The sequence below is a fragment of the Equus quagga genome, chromosome 13, assembly GCF_021613505.1.
Source record: "Equus quagga isolate Etosha38 chromosome 13, UCLA_HA_Equagga_1.0, whole genome shotgun sequence".
Taxonomy (NCBI): domain Eukaryota; kingdom Metazoa; phylum Chordata; class Mammalia; order Perissodactyla; family Equidae; genus Equus; species Equus quagga.
The window spans coordinates 62,630,501-62,643,008 of record NC_060279.1 but is presented as its reverse complement, the minus strand read 5'-3'; the positions used below and the strand labels follow the sequence as shown (position 1 = coordinate 62,643,008).

Sequence of the window (12,508 nt, the reverse complement as noted above, 5' to 3'; positions counted from 1 at the left end):
CACCAAGCCAAAAACGGGACAAGTCCCAGGCTTCTGTCCTTGAGCCCCTTTCCTCCTCCACCTGCCCTCCTTGAGAACAGGCATCCATAGCTGTGACTTCAGCACCAGGTCCACGCGTCCACAGCCCTGGCACATGCCAGGCACCTGCCTGCCTCTTCGACGGTTCCCATCCTTATGAGGCCCCAGCATCCCAGGACCAGATTTGGCCTCTCCTTTTGGAGGGTTGCATTTGGGGCCTGTTCCTCCCCCTAGTTGTTTTCCCCACGGCCTTGTCTGTATGCTGGTGGCCAGGACTGTCTGACACGTGACCCCCAGTCTCAACCCCTCCAAAGCTCACTGCTGCGGCAGGGCTGGGAGTTGGAGGGAAGGAAGGAAAATGTTGCTTCCTTCCCTTCTAGGTTCTTTGGCTGGTCTAATAATTAAATTGACATAGACAGATTAATAGAAGAAAAACAAATTTAATTTCATACTTATGGGAGCCCATAAAAATATGAGACTCAAAGAAGTGACCAAAGCAGGCAGCTTTAATACCTTTTAGATAAAGAAGCAATAGCTTTGTGAAGAATTAACAAGACAAAGAAGTCTGGGCTTGGGGTAGTAAATTAGGGAGGAAGTAATAAGATTTCTTTATATCGCCTTCTCAGCCTTGAATTCCCTCTCTGGTGATAAGGTTGTCTTCTACCCTCCTGGTACAGGAAGGGTACCTTTCACATGAGAGGTTTATTTTCTGCTTTCAGGGGGACAAAGGAGGGTCAAAGTGTCCTTCTTGCACCAGTTCTTTCTTAAATAACTTTAATTCGATATAATCGATATGCCAAAATGGCATATTTTGGGGTGGCATATTTTTCTCCCCTTCAGAGCAAGGGGTACTCCCTGCAGGAGGCCCTAATACTGAATTCAAGGGGAGATCAGGAAGGCTTCTCTGAAAAAGAGACTTTTCGGCTGAGACCTGAAAGTGAGGAGCAGCCAGCCAGGCAAGGCGAAGGGTTCCAGTATTAGGGGACAGCGTGAGGAAGGGCCTGCCCTGACCAGGGACCACGGGAGGAAATAGTAGGAAGGGCTCTGGAGGCACACGCAGGGGAGGATAAGATTGGCAAAGCGTGAGACAGGAGAGGATGGTGGACTCAGGGCATGGATTTTATCCTGGGGGCCGTGAAAGTGTTTTAAGCTGGGAGGGTGCTCAGGTTTGCATGTACAAAGATCACTCTGTCTGCTGTGTGGAGAATGGATGAGGGCAAGGCTGAAGGACCCCTGTGAAAGACGATGGGGCTTGACCAGGGTGTCCCCCCACTGCCTCCCCAGCCCCCCAACAATAACTCCACCTGGCTCCTGCTGGTTCAAACTTTCCAAGTCTCACCAGCTCTCTGCCCAGACAGACATTCAAGACAACAGACCATGGACCAATTCACACTCAGGTGTTAAGGACAAATAGCGGGGCAGCATCCACCTCAAATCCCTCTGGGACAGAGGAGAGTAGCAGCAAAGAGGGGAAGAGGTGGCTACAAGGCTTCCCAGACCCCTGAGGTGTTCCTCCCTTGCCTGTGGGTGCCTCCTGAGCATCAGGGAACCCAGGGAGGTTGGAACGCTAACCAGGATGGGGCCACAGGTAAGTCAACCACAGAGTCTAAGCTCTGCTGCTCTCTAGGTATGTGACTCCAGACAAGTCACTTAACCACCCCATGCCTCATTTTTCCTCTCTGAGTATGGGAACAATAACACCTAACCTCCCAGGCTGTTTAGAGGGTTAAACAAGAGGTTGTGCATGCAACACTTTTAGCACAGTGCATGGTACACAGTGAGTGCCCCAAAAATGTTGATGACGATGATGATGATAATGATGATGATCACAGAAAGCTGTAGGTTCTACCACTGCACACATGTGAGTTCACACAAGTCTTAGCCTTTAAGGCTACATTTTTGCATATCTCCCTTTATACAAGGCAGCCTAATTGATGTTCAAACAATTGGGAGCAGTTTTCTCATAACTCCTGCTGTGCCACCCAGTAGGTACAGAAGGAATTGAACCTTTTGGTGACCGACACTCTGGCCTGGCTAGAAACCATTTTATTAATTCCGCGAAGGTTCCCTTCATGCCCCGGGACTGGGCTCTGTGCTCTGTGCTCAGGGGGCACTCTACGCTGCCAGTACAAAGCCCAGTGGGTGTGCGATTGAGGGGATGAGGTTGATAGCTGTAGAGATGAGCCTGAGAAGATGGGTGCCAGGTGGACAGACTGGGGAGGGTAGTCCAGACCCAGGGGACAGCACGTGCAAAGGCATGGAGGCGTGAAAGAGCATGGCATGTTCCAGGAAAGATGAAAGCCAGAGGTTAGGGCCATCAGAACGAAGCAATGGGAGGGAGGGGAAGGTAGAAATAAGGCTGAGGGGGGCAGGGCCCCATCACCAAGGGCCCCAAGCCAGGCTAGGTAGAGGGATTTGTTCTGTGTGTGGAGGGAGATCTGGAGATGCTGGACAAGGGCAGAATGAACTCAGAGCAGCTTATAGTGGGGATCACAGGTTTGGACATGGAGCATGACAGGGAGTCCTAAATGCAGGGCTGATGGTTGTGCAATCGTGCAGGCAAGAAATGAGGAGCCCTAAGGGAAGGTGACGGATAGGAAAGCAGGGACTGGAAACAGACCTCAGAGCTAGGAGTGATTGGCCTTGACTCTGAACAGAACAGGTTGAAGGTGGGGGAGGGGCCTCTGCCCAACTGACTGATGGGGGCTGGGCCCTCCGAGGCTGACAGCTCTGGAGCTGGAGCAGGGAAGGTGCGGCTGGCACAGAGCTGAGGGACCTCGGGGACAGGACTCCGCCCCCTGCCTTCTCCACTGCCTTCAGTCTACCCCGGTCTTTCTCTCTTATTTAACTGCCATCACTAGGAAACTAAATACCTTTTAATTGTTTAATATATTTCCTTGTTTTTAATCTAAAAGAATGAGGAAGTGGAATGTTTTCTATTTCCTCCTCAAACAGAAAAGCAAAGATACCAATACACGGTCTCGATGTATATGAATCTCTAGATTTTTATTTCTCGTGATGCATTAAAAAAAAAGAAAAAAGACAGTTCAGGTACCAGGATGAGGCTTTGATGCCCAGCTGCCCCTGGGGGCCCTCCACCCCACCCTGAGAGAGCCTCGGGCTGGGCAGCCACTGCCAAGCTCATCGCTCAAGCTCCAGTGAGACCCTGATGTGACGGTTCTTTACCTGTGGGATCTGTGGATCTTCCCTCAAAGCCAGAGGGCACGTTCTTAAACCCTGGGACAATGACATTTTGATAAAGTTTTAAAAAACGATTTCACTTTGCAAGACAAACAGCTAATAAAATAGATTCTTTTTTGGTAACCACCCATACACCAATCAATCTGTCACTCGGAATACTGTTTCCTGAGAGGAGTGAAATGAGGCCACTCTGGAGTTCTGTGGGAACAGAGAGCCCCAAGAAGCCTTCCTCTCACCCAGATTACACCTGCCACCCCAAAACAAAGAAACTATCTGATTCAGAGCACCTGAAGAACACAGCTAATTAGTCGCTCAATCAGTACTTACTTTTGGAAGATGAGCAGGAGGCAAATATTCCACCGTTTATGTGCAGCTGGCCCACATCGTCACGAGTGTATCTTGCCTCTATTTCTTTTCAATTCCATCCCAACTGAGGGGAAAAAACAGTGCTCCCCACCCAGGGGGCTTGCCGAGTGACTCACACCATGGGGGCCTCTTCTGTGCTGCAGCCATTCAAGTAAGAATTTAAAACAAAATTTTTAAAAATTTAAAAAAAACAAGGAAGAACCTTAAAACAAAGGGTCATTTCAACACCCTCAACAAAAATCAATAGGACAGGCCTCAATCATAAGACATGTCCTCTCTGTGCCCACCTGAGGCCACCATCAGAACAAAGGCCCTCCCCTCACTCTGTCTTCCTATCTCCGTGTGGCCGCTTCTTGCCTTTTCTACCTTTATTTTCCCTTAGCCCTAATTCCCTCACTGCTTTAAAAAAACAAAAAGAAAGGAAAAAAAAGACTTCATTATATTATACACAGAACACAGTTTAAGTCACCTTAAAGCTTTTTGGGGACAAGAGGGAATAAATCTTAGTTAATCAGAACCTCCCTCAAAGCAGCTCTAACTGCAGAATTGTGCCACACTAAACTTAGAAGGGAAGCAGGCTGCCACAAGGGCGAAGTAATGAACAGCAGTATCTGCACACAGTAGGCCCTCAATAAATGTAAATTCATTGGTTTTTTAAATGATGGAATCTGAAAGTCCTCAGGAACAAATAAGATGAATTGGGCAATAATTACTTTGAAAGAAATAAATGACCAAAAAAATTACTACCAGGAACAGATACAAAAAATGGCTATAAGTCCATGGTGAAAACTATAAAAGAATTGAAAAACATCTGGAAGTAGTAATTGGCATAACTGAAACAATAGAACAAAGACATCATGGTGTTGACGATAAAGTAAAACATCAAACCAGAAGAAAATAACCAGAGGTGTAAATAACTGATTTGGAAAATGGGAATGGTGTCAGAGCCCTAAAATAGGAGAGAGAGAGATGAACGAGATGAGGCATATGCTGAAGGAAACATCAGGAAAGAAATAATACAAGAAAAGTTTTCAGAGATGAAGAAACAGCTTAGCCTAGAAATGAAGTACACACTCTGTGACTTTCAAGTTTAAGAGAAAGAAATAAGAATTTGCTAGCTAAAATTTTGAATGATAAATTATCTGGCATGCTGAAGTGAAGGAAGATATGTTCTTTTGAAATTGGATAAGAATGACAAGGGAACCGACATCACAAATAGTAAAGACAAGATGAACCTCAGGAAAAAATGCGCAATTCTAACCACACGTGTCTTCTAACCACGTATCAGTTATGCTCCTAAACAAGACTTGCTCTACGCAAGCAGAAGAAAATAAAGTCATTTAAAAATAGGGGAGAAAAAAGCACAAATGTACTTTTTAAAGCAAAAGATAATGTCTGACTTTTTACAAAAATATAAAGGATAAAAGCTGATATAACAAGACATTAGAATCAGAATGGACCAATTGAAAAAGGAAGACTAAATGATCAACAGAATGTAACCACTCCTGAAACTTCACCTACACTCTAATTCCCAAATCCTGCTCCAGCTCAGACCTCTCCTCTGAGTTCTGGGTCTGAATATCCCACTGCCACATGGTCACATCCAGGCATATGTCCCTCAACACCACAACCCTTTACCCACACCACCCCTGGCCAGTGATCGACCTCAGTGACCATACTGTTGTTGAAGTGGAAAGCTCTGGATTCATTCCCGGTCCTTTTCCATGCTCCCTAGCCACCTCTTGATCCCATCCATTTGTATTAGTTTGCTAGGGCTGCCATAACTAAATATCAGAAACTGGGCAGCTTAAACAAAAGAAATTTATTTTCTCACAGTTCTAGAGGGTAGAAGTCCAAGATCAAGGTTCTGGCTGATTTAGTTTCTGATGAGATCTCCCTTCCTAGGGTGCAGTCCTCACGTGGCCTTCCCTCCATGCATGTGTGAGGAGGTGGGAGCTCTCCGATTGGGGGCCCCACCCTTCTGACCTCATTTAACCTTAATTACTTCCTTAGAGGCCCCATCTCCAAATATAGCCACACTATGGGGTTAGGGCTTCAACACATGAATTCGGGGGATGGCGGGGGCAGCTCCTCTCTCCAGTCATCCCTAGCAGGTACTTTAGGGTAATTCTGCACCTCCTCTAAGGTCTCAACCAAACACACAGACAGGCTATCTGAACAAGCCTGTCCAGCCATGCCTCTTCCCTTCCCTTGGTGTTGTGGGTCTAACGGTAATTCCTTTACCACAGTTCAGTCAAGACTTTTCCCCAAGGCCAGCAGCTGCTCCCCACCCTCACCTCAAGGGGCTTCTGCCAACCCAACCTGGTCTCAGGTCTGCATGAAGTCTGACCAGCACACTCAGCAGAGGACTGTGTGACTTTGCATATGTTACCAGACCTCTCTGGGCTTGAATCTTGTTGAAGGTACCTGGCCCCAGCATCACCATTTGAATAAATAAATCAACCTCCTAGGTGCCAGGCCTTTTGCAAACATTATTGCTTGACCTATGAAAGTTGGTATTATTATCCTCATCTCAAGAAAGTAGAAACTGAGGCCTGGAGAGATGCCCTGCCTGAGGCCACTACTTACTGATCTAGGGAACAGATCTGCCCAACTCTGTAGCTGGTTCTGCTGTACAGGCTGTGTTTCAGAAGATGTAGAGGCATCCAGGAACGCGGACCAAGCTCCGTGTGTCCAGGGACGTGGTCTCACTTGGAACTGCACGTCCATCACGGGTCACCCCAGGTGCTGGTCTGTGGTCTAAGGGACTGTGGGCTTGAGGCTCCTGGTGGACTAGCAGGCAGGCGCGTGCTTAGGACCACTGCTGGCTCCGCAGACACTGCCTTGCTGTGCTGGGTAAATGGCCCACTTTCCATGCCCGCCCCCTAGGCTTGCCCTGCCCCACTCCCACTGCCTATTTAAGCAAGAGGCCCCGACTTCACTGGGCCCAGGCACCACCAGCTTCCGGAACTAGGAGAGCAGCACTGCAGGCCTTGCTCGCTCACTCGGGGATGAAAGGTCCTTCTGTTTCACCACTTCTTACCGGTGCGTTTTGAATGATGATGCTGAGCTGGGTTGTAGTGGGAGCTGATTCTTCTCGCCCGGGAGTGTACTGAGGTGTGTACTGGCAGAGGGAGGCTCTGATTGAATTTCTCCAATTTCTAATCCCTGACTTGGTGTGATCTTATTTTCAAAGAGGGAGAAAGGCTGTAGTTTGTGAAAGGACAGAGGAGAGCATATTTCAAAACAAGGTCTGGCTCAGAATATCAATGCTCTGACATGTTTTTCCTTTCTCAAAAGAAAAGGTCCTGTAATTTCAAGGTTGAAGAGATTCCATTTCCCCTCAGGAACCCCTCCCTAAATAGTCAGTTCCTGTCATTTATTCTATTTTCAAAAACCACACAGGGGATTTTTCAGAAGAGTTTGGTAGGGGAGAGAGGCTGTGCAGCTGGTGGGGGACAGTTGGGGAACGCCTGAGGACAAAGACGCCCCCTTGACAAACTTCTCATTGAGAGATGAGGAGTGAGCTCCTCCCTACTCCGAGAGAGGGCGGGGGGAGCTGAGAGTCCTACAGGCCGGATGGCTCAGGAGGGGCCTGCTTCCTTCACGTCCACTTCCAGATGCCTGCCAGCCTCTTGTCCAGGGTCAGCTTAGCCCAGCAAGAGGATGAGGGACAGAGGTTCATGCAGGTCATCAGCCTACCAACGGTGAGGAGGCAGGCATCCCGGGTACAGGAGATAGGACCTCTCCTGGAGGGCAGGACAGCACGTCACCTTCTGACTTCCCAGCAGGCTGGGCTCCCCAGGCTATGGGTAGAGAGGGATACCTGCCAGGTGCCTAACTCAGAGGAAACAAGCCAGAGTGTCCACCAGGAAATAAGGGCCCCTAGGGGAACACAGGTCACCTTGTGTAGAGCGAGGACTGAGGGACTCTGTCTTCCTTCTTCCCACCCTGATCTGGCACCAGCAAGTACCCACACTCACTTGGTCCTGTGACCCCTAATGTTACCTGCGAGGGAGTATCTGAGGCTCAGAGGCTAAATGATTCACCCAAGACCATTCAGCTGACGGATCGCGGACCCAGGACTAGAACCCAGGCTCGAGTTTTTCAACGCTCCATTATCAGAAGAGAGCCAAGTGTTTGCCAAGTGAGGAGACACTCCTGCCAGCCCTTCTGCCCCATCTTTGGCTTGGGGGCAGAGGGATTGGAACTTAAATTTTATATTCTTCTGAAACAGTTTGGGCTATGTGAGAAATAAATTTAAAGGACGGGCTGATCCAAAGGGGCCCTGGGGAGTAACGGTTGCCTCGGGCTGCTGAGGTGGTTAGAGGACTTTGGGCCGGGCAGCAGAACTGGCTTGAGAAGGTGGAGGACCAAAGAGCGCCGAATGGGGCCGCGCTGGTCCTGGTCGAGGGCTCAACTTTCTGAGCCTGAGTCCAGGGAGTGGGGCCAGGAGCCAAGGACGAGGCTGGAAAGTCGGTAGGAGACTTGGGGTGGGAAGGCGGGACTGAGGAGCCAGGACAGCACCTGAGGCCAGGGGGCGCGGTCGAAGAGCTGCGTGAGGCCAGGAATCAGTGGGCCGGTCCGGAGCGCCGAGGCCGCGCAGCGCCGCGGATCCAGGGGTCCAGACCAGAAATCGGGGGCGGGGCCAGCACCTGAGGCCAGAGGCGGGGCTAGACTGGCGGGGCGGGGCCAGAGAGCGGGACCCCGCGCGAGCGCGAGAACCCTTCCGCGGCGCTAGTGTCTGGGGTAGGGGATCCTCCAACTGGGTCTGCAAGAGATGCGGTGAGCTGGTGGTATAGTGTCCTAAGGCCTCCGCTCACACGAGTGTCCTCCCAACCGTCCCCTCCAAAGATCCCCTTGTGTTCCCAAAATGTCCTGGCTGAGTCTCCCCTCTGCCAGCCTGTTACCTTCCCCCTTTCTGCTGCTAAATCCCTCTAGTTCTGCCTCTCGGCACGACTTTGTCCCTCACCCCACTCATGTCCCAGTAGTCACTGTCCCTCGTCCCAGGCCTGGGCTGAACTCTCCCGCCCCCAACCCCCCACCCCCGGTATCTTTGCGAGGCTGAGATTACGCGAAGCTCCTGGGGAGAGGTCTGATTGTTCTACCTTTGCCTGTCAGATCGAACCCAAGCCCCGCGGCTGCAGCTCTGAATTTGCCCCTCCTCGCCCCTCACCCCGCACATCCCCGGCCTGGCCTGGGTCCAGCTGTTCACGTGGAGGTCTCAGCCCTCCCATCTGCGGAGTCCTCTCGACCTGTCAACTCTCCTACCCCCGGGGCCTGTCCAGGTCTCTCACACAAACCTCCGCCCCCACCGCCTCTGGCTGCACTTTCTTCACTGGGACAACCGGGCCCACACCCTCTTCTTGGCGACCTGGAGGGTGTGGCGGTGACTCTGGCGCAGGTGGGGCCCCTTGGTCTTTGTACCTGGCTCACCTGTACTGGGCTGCTCGGTGGCTGTCAGTTGAGTTCCGGGCACCTCTGTGAATTGCTCATCTCCTTTCAGGTCCTTGACTCCACAGTGACGCCCCCTCTTCAGACAGAAGGACAAGAAGGTCCCAGCGGCCTGTCCTCAGGTAAGACAGGGGCTCCTGGAACCAGGGGAGGGGGCGGGGCTCCAGGCCTCTCCTCATAGCCTACTTATTAATGTTTTATATAAAGAGGTGCTGTGTGAGATTGTTTAAGAAAAGGTTCTCCTGTTTGGTTAAAAAGTTTGAAACACGGCTCTGGCGTAAGCAGTCTGGGGCAGGTGGTTTGGGCCTACTCTGAACCTGCCCGCATGTGGAGTACAATGCTAGCAGAGGGCGTGTGTCTGACACACGCAAATCTGTGGAGAAAATACAAACTCTTTCAGTATGTAGGAAAAGGATTGAGGTGACACTTAAATGAAGGAATACAGTTTAAACATACTGGAAAATGCAACCAGATATCATTACCCGCTAAACTATTAAAAAAAAAAATTAATGCTAAAACTCCGGGCTGGTAAGGAGGCTATGAAACAGGCACTCTCCAACAACTTTGGTGGAAAATGATTTGACAGTATGTACCAAAGCTTTAAAGCTTACCTCATAATTCTGCTCTTGAATCCATCCCAGAGAAATAATTCAAACTACTGGGCCATTCTCAAGAATAAAAGCAGAAACCAGCAACACAGTGACCCCCTGACAGTTGGAAACCTCAGTCCTGGAGCCAGGACAGCAAGACCATTATAAGAACCAGCTCCCTCCCAAATATTGGCGAATTAAATGTTTTCAGGGTTGCTGGGGAGGTCACCACACTGGGAGTAGGGAGATTTGGGGGTCAAAGGTGATGGTTTCCGGATGGAAGAACAGAGGAGGAGGTGGAGGAGGCCAGCAGTCCACAGGGAGGGGGAAAGGTTATTGGGGTCTTCACTAAGGGCACAGTGGGGGTGGGTGACAAATGTAAACTTCAGGGGGCTGGAAAAAAGGAGTGAGGATCTTGTTTGTGGGAATTGAGGGGCCAGGACAAGGGGGGTAATATGGGGACTTTGTAACGCTTCCTCCAGAAACTTGTCTTGGAGGTTGAGGGGCTTGGTTCTGGCCAGTGCTCATTTACAAATTTTGAATATGTTTGCATATCATTCGTATTCAGCCTTGATGAGAAAGGTAGTGAGGAAAGGGAAATTGGAGTCAGGTGACCTGGATGCGCCTATCAGGAACTGCCATTTACTTCTGTGAGTCTCAGTTTTCTCATCTGTAAATGGGGCCAACAGTACCCACTTGGGGTGGTTGTACAGTGTAGATGCACCACTGATGTGAAGAGCACATTCTGTGAGGTGTGTGCTGTGCAACATCTGCTCAGACATCCCCGAGAGGTGGATCTGTTAGTACTGTCTTTCTGATGCTCATTTCTAGTCTCCCTCACGTCTGCCATGGACTGGATCATAGCTGTACCCCCACCTCACAGGGAGAGAGAACGGAAGGTGGGGAGGGAATGAGTTTGAGGTCCTGAGCAGGCCTCAGGTGGCCCCAGATGAGCTGGGTTGCTGAAGTCACTCTGGCTCTACTCCAGGTCTGCACAGGGCAGGGCTGACACTTGTCAGTCAGTGATCAGGGGTTCCTATTATCTACCTACCATGTGCCCAACACATAGCTAGGGTCAAGTGATAGCATAAAATATGGAGTGTCTGCAAGGGGCCACAGGCCTCAGAGATGGGAAACAGAACCCGCATTCCCCAGGACTGCAGCTTGAAGTGGGAGGTGACACCTTACACTCCACCCCTAGAGTTCCAAGCCTGCTAGTGTTGGCTATGTGGGCAGGGTCTGTGGTCCTATAGAGACACCCCACAGGGCCACACACATAAGGCCCTCCCTCCTTTTGTTTTGAGGGATGAAACTGGCCAACATTGCTCACGCCTCCTCTCTCTCAGTTCTGTTTCTAGCTTGGTAGAGCTGAAGGTGTAAGGGGCTAAGTCACCTTTCTGGTGTGCAGACTGCAAACATGCAGTAAATGCACAGACACCACCAGCTGTCAAGAGAGAAATGGTCTGTTTGAGCCAGGCCACAGGTCTTTAGTTATCCCTGGGGCCACAGAGTAGGGAACTGGCTGGGGTTTGGTGAAGAGACCATGATTGTGACTTCTGAACCCTGAACCCCCCTGCTGAGGCCTCACTCCTTCAGACAGATGAGGGCTACAAGGGAACAGCCCCAGCAAAGGCATGGAGGTCTAGAAGGGGGTGGTGGGGAAGCATGCAGGTCAGGGGCCTCTGGGACTCCAGAAGTAGGAGGGGATGCAGAGTGATCAGGCTGCCGGGCCTAGCCTGCCCTCCCCTGCCAGATGCATCATCCTGGGGTCAGCAGAGGCCACTGAAGAGCTTAACAGGGGAGCAATGTGGTCCAATGTGTAGTTTAGAAAGATCCCACCAGCTGCCATGTGGACCAGTGTAGGGGAGACCAGTTGCAGGGAGACCAGGTGGTGGCTGCTGCAGTGTCCAGGTGGGAGAGGGCGAGGTCTGAACTGGGCATGGCTGTGGGAATGGATACAACGGGATAGGGAGGCAGAACTGTGGGCTGGTGACAGGAGGCCAGGTATGGAGGAAGCCCAGGACCCAGGGAATACTCAGGAGACAGCTGGTATTGGGGAAGTGGAGGAAGAGGAATGATGAACTTTTAGGGGAAGATAGAGAGTTTTCAATCAAATTCATGGGGTCAGAGATCAGGAGAGACACCTGGGATGGCTGTCACCTGGGAATAGATGACCTGCGAGGGATCAACTAAGACAGAAGAGGCAGGGGAAGGTCCAGCTAGGGGTAGGCAGGGGAGAAGGGGACCACAAAGGGCTCTGAGAAGGAGCAGTCCCAAGGGCTGGAAGGGAACAAGAAGGACAGTGGCCGGAGACCAAGGGGCAGAGAGCTGAGGGACAGATGAGGATCAAGCAGCTTAAGCCTCCTGTTGGGCCTATTTCTTAAAGCAAATCTGATTGAAACTGCACAGACTGTTTTCTCATTGGTGTTGACCTCTGTTCTGGAAATTTTCTTCCCAAAACGTTACCAGAAAGCCCAGTGAGACTGCCTGCCCACCTTCTGTCTAACAGTGGGGGTGGTACCAGTAGCGTCAAGCTGGGTGGCTGCCCAGACCCCCAGCCAGCCAGAGGGTCACTCAGCCCTCCCAGAGTGCAGGACAGACCCAGCCTGGACGCACTAGGCTCTCACTGCTCAGAGCAGAAGGATCACTCTAGCTTAGCTTGGTCTGCACGGTGTAGGTGGAGGCTAACCGGACATTCTAAGCATTTAAGTTAAACAAATCCAACCAGGGATAAACTGTAAGTGAATGCATCAGATCCTGCTCTCAGGCCCATTTTCCACAGCTGCTCCTCCCCCAGCATCTCCTCCAGGCCTGCAGTCTGGGATATGGGGGTCATTGTAGTCATCGAGGGCGCGGCTGGCAGACAGGACTTCCGGAGT

At 50.9% G+C, this 12,508-nt stretch overlaps 1 protein-coding gene across 3 annotated transcripts in view; it reads left to right on the top strand.

Moving 5' to 3' along the window:
* Positions 1-12,508, top strand: part of SMPD3 (sphingomyelin phosphodiesterase 3) — an 85,221-nt gene that overhangs the window by 47,490 nt on the left and 25,223 nt on the right. For 2 of the 3 annotated variants that reach the window (XM_046680921.1, XM_046680924.1), the window contains exon 2: positions 9,092-9,161. The gene's annotated coding sequence lies outside the window, so the exon portion shown is untranslated. Of the gene's footprint in view, positions 1-8,782; positions 8,990-9,091; positions 9,162-12,508 lie in introns of those variants that run through there. The other variant, XM_046680923.1, reaches the window with a different exon arrangement.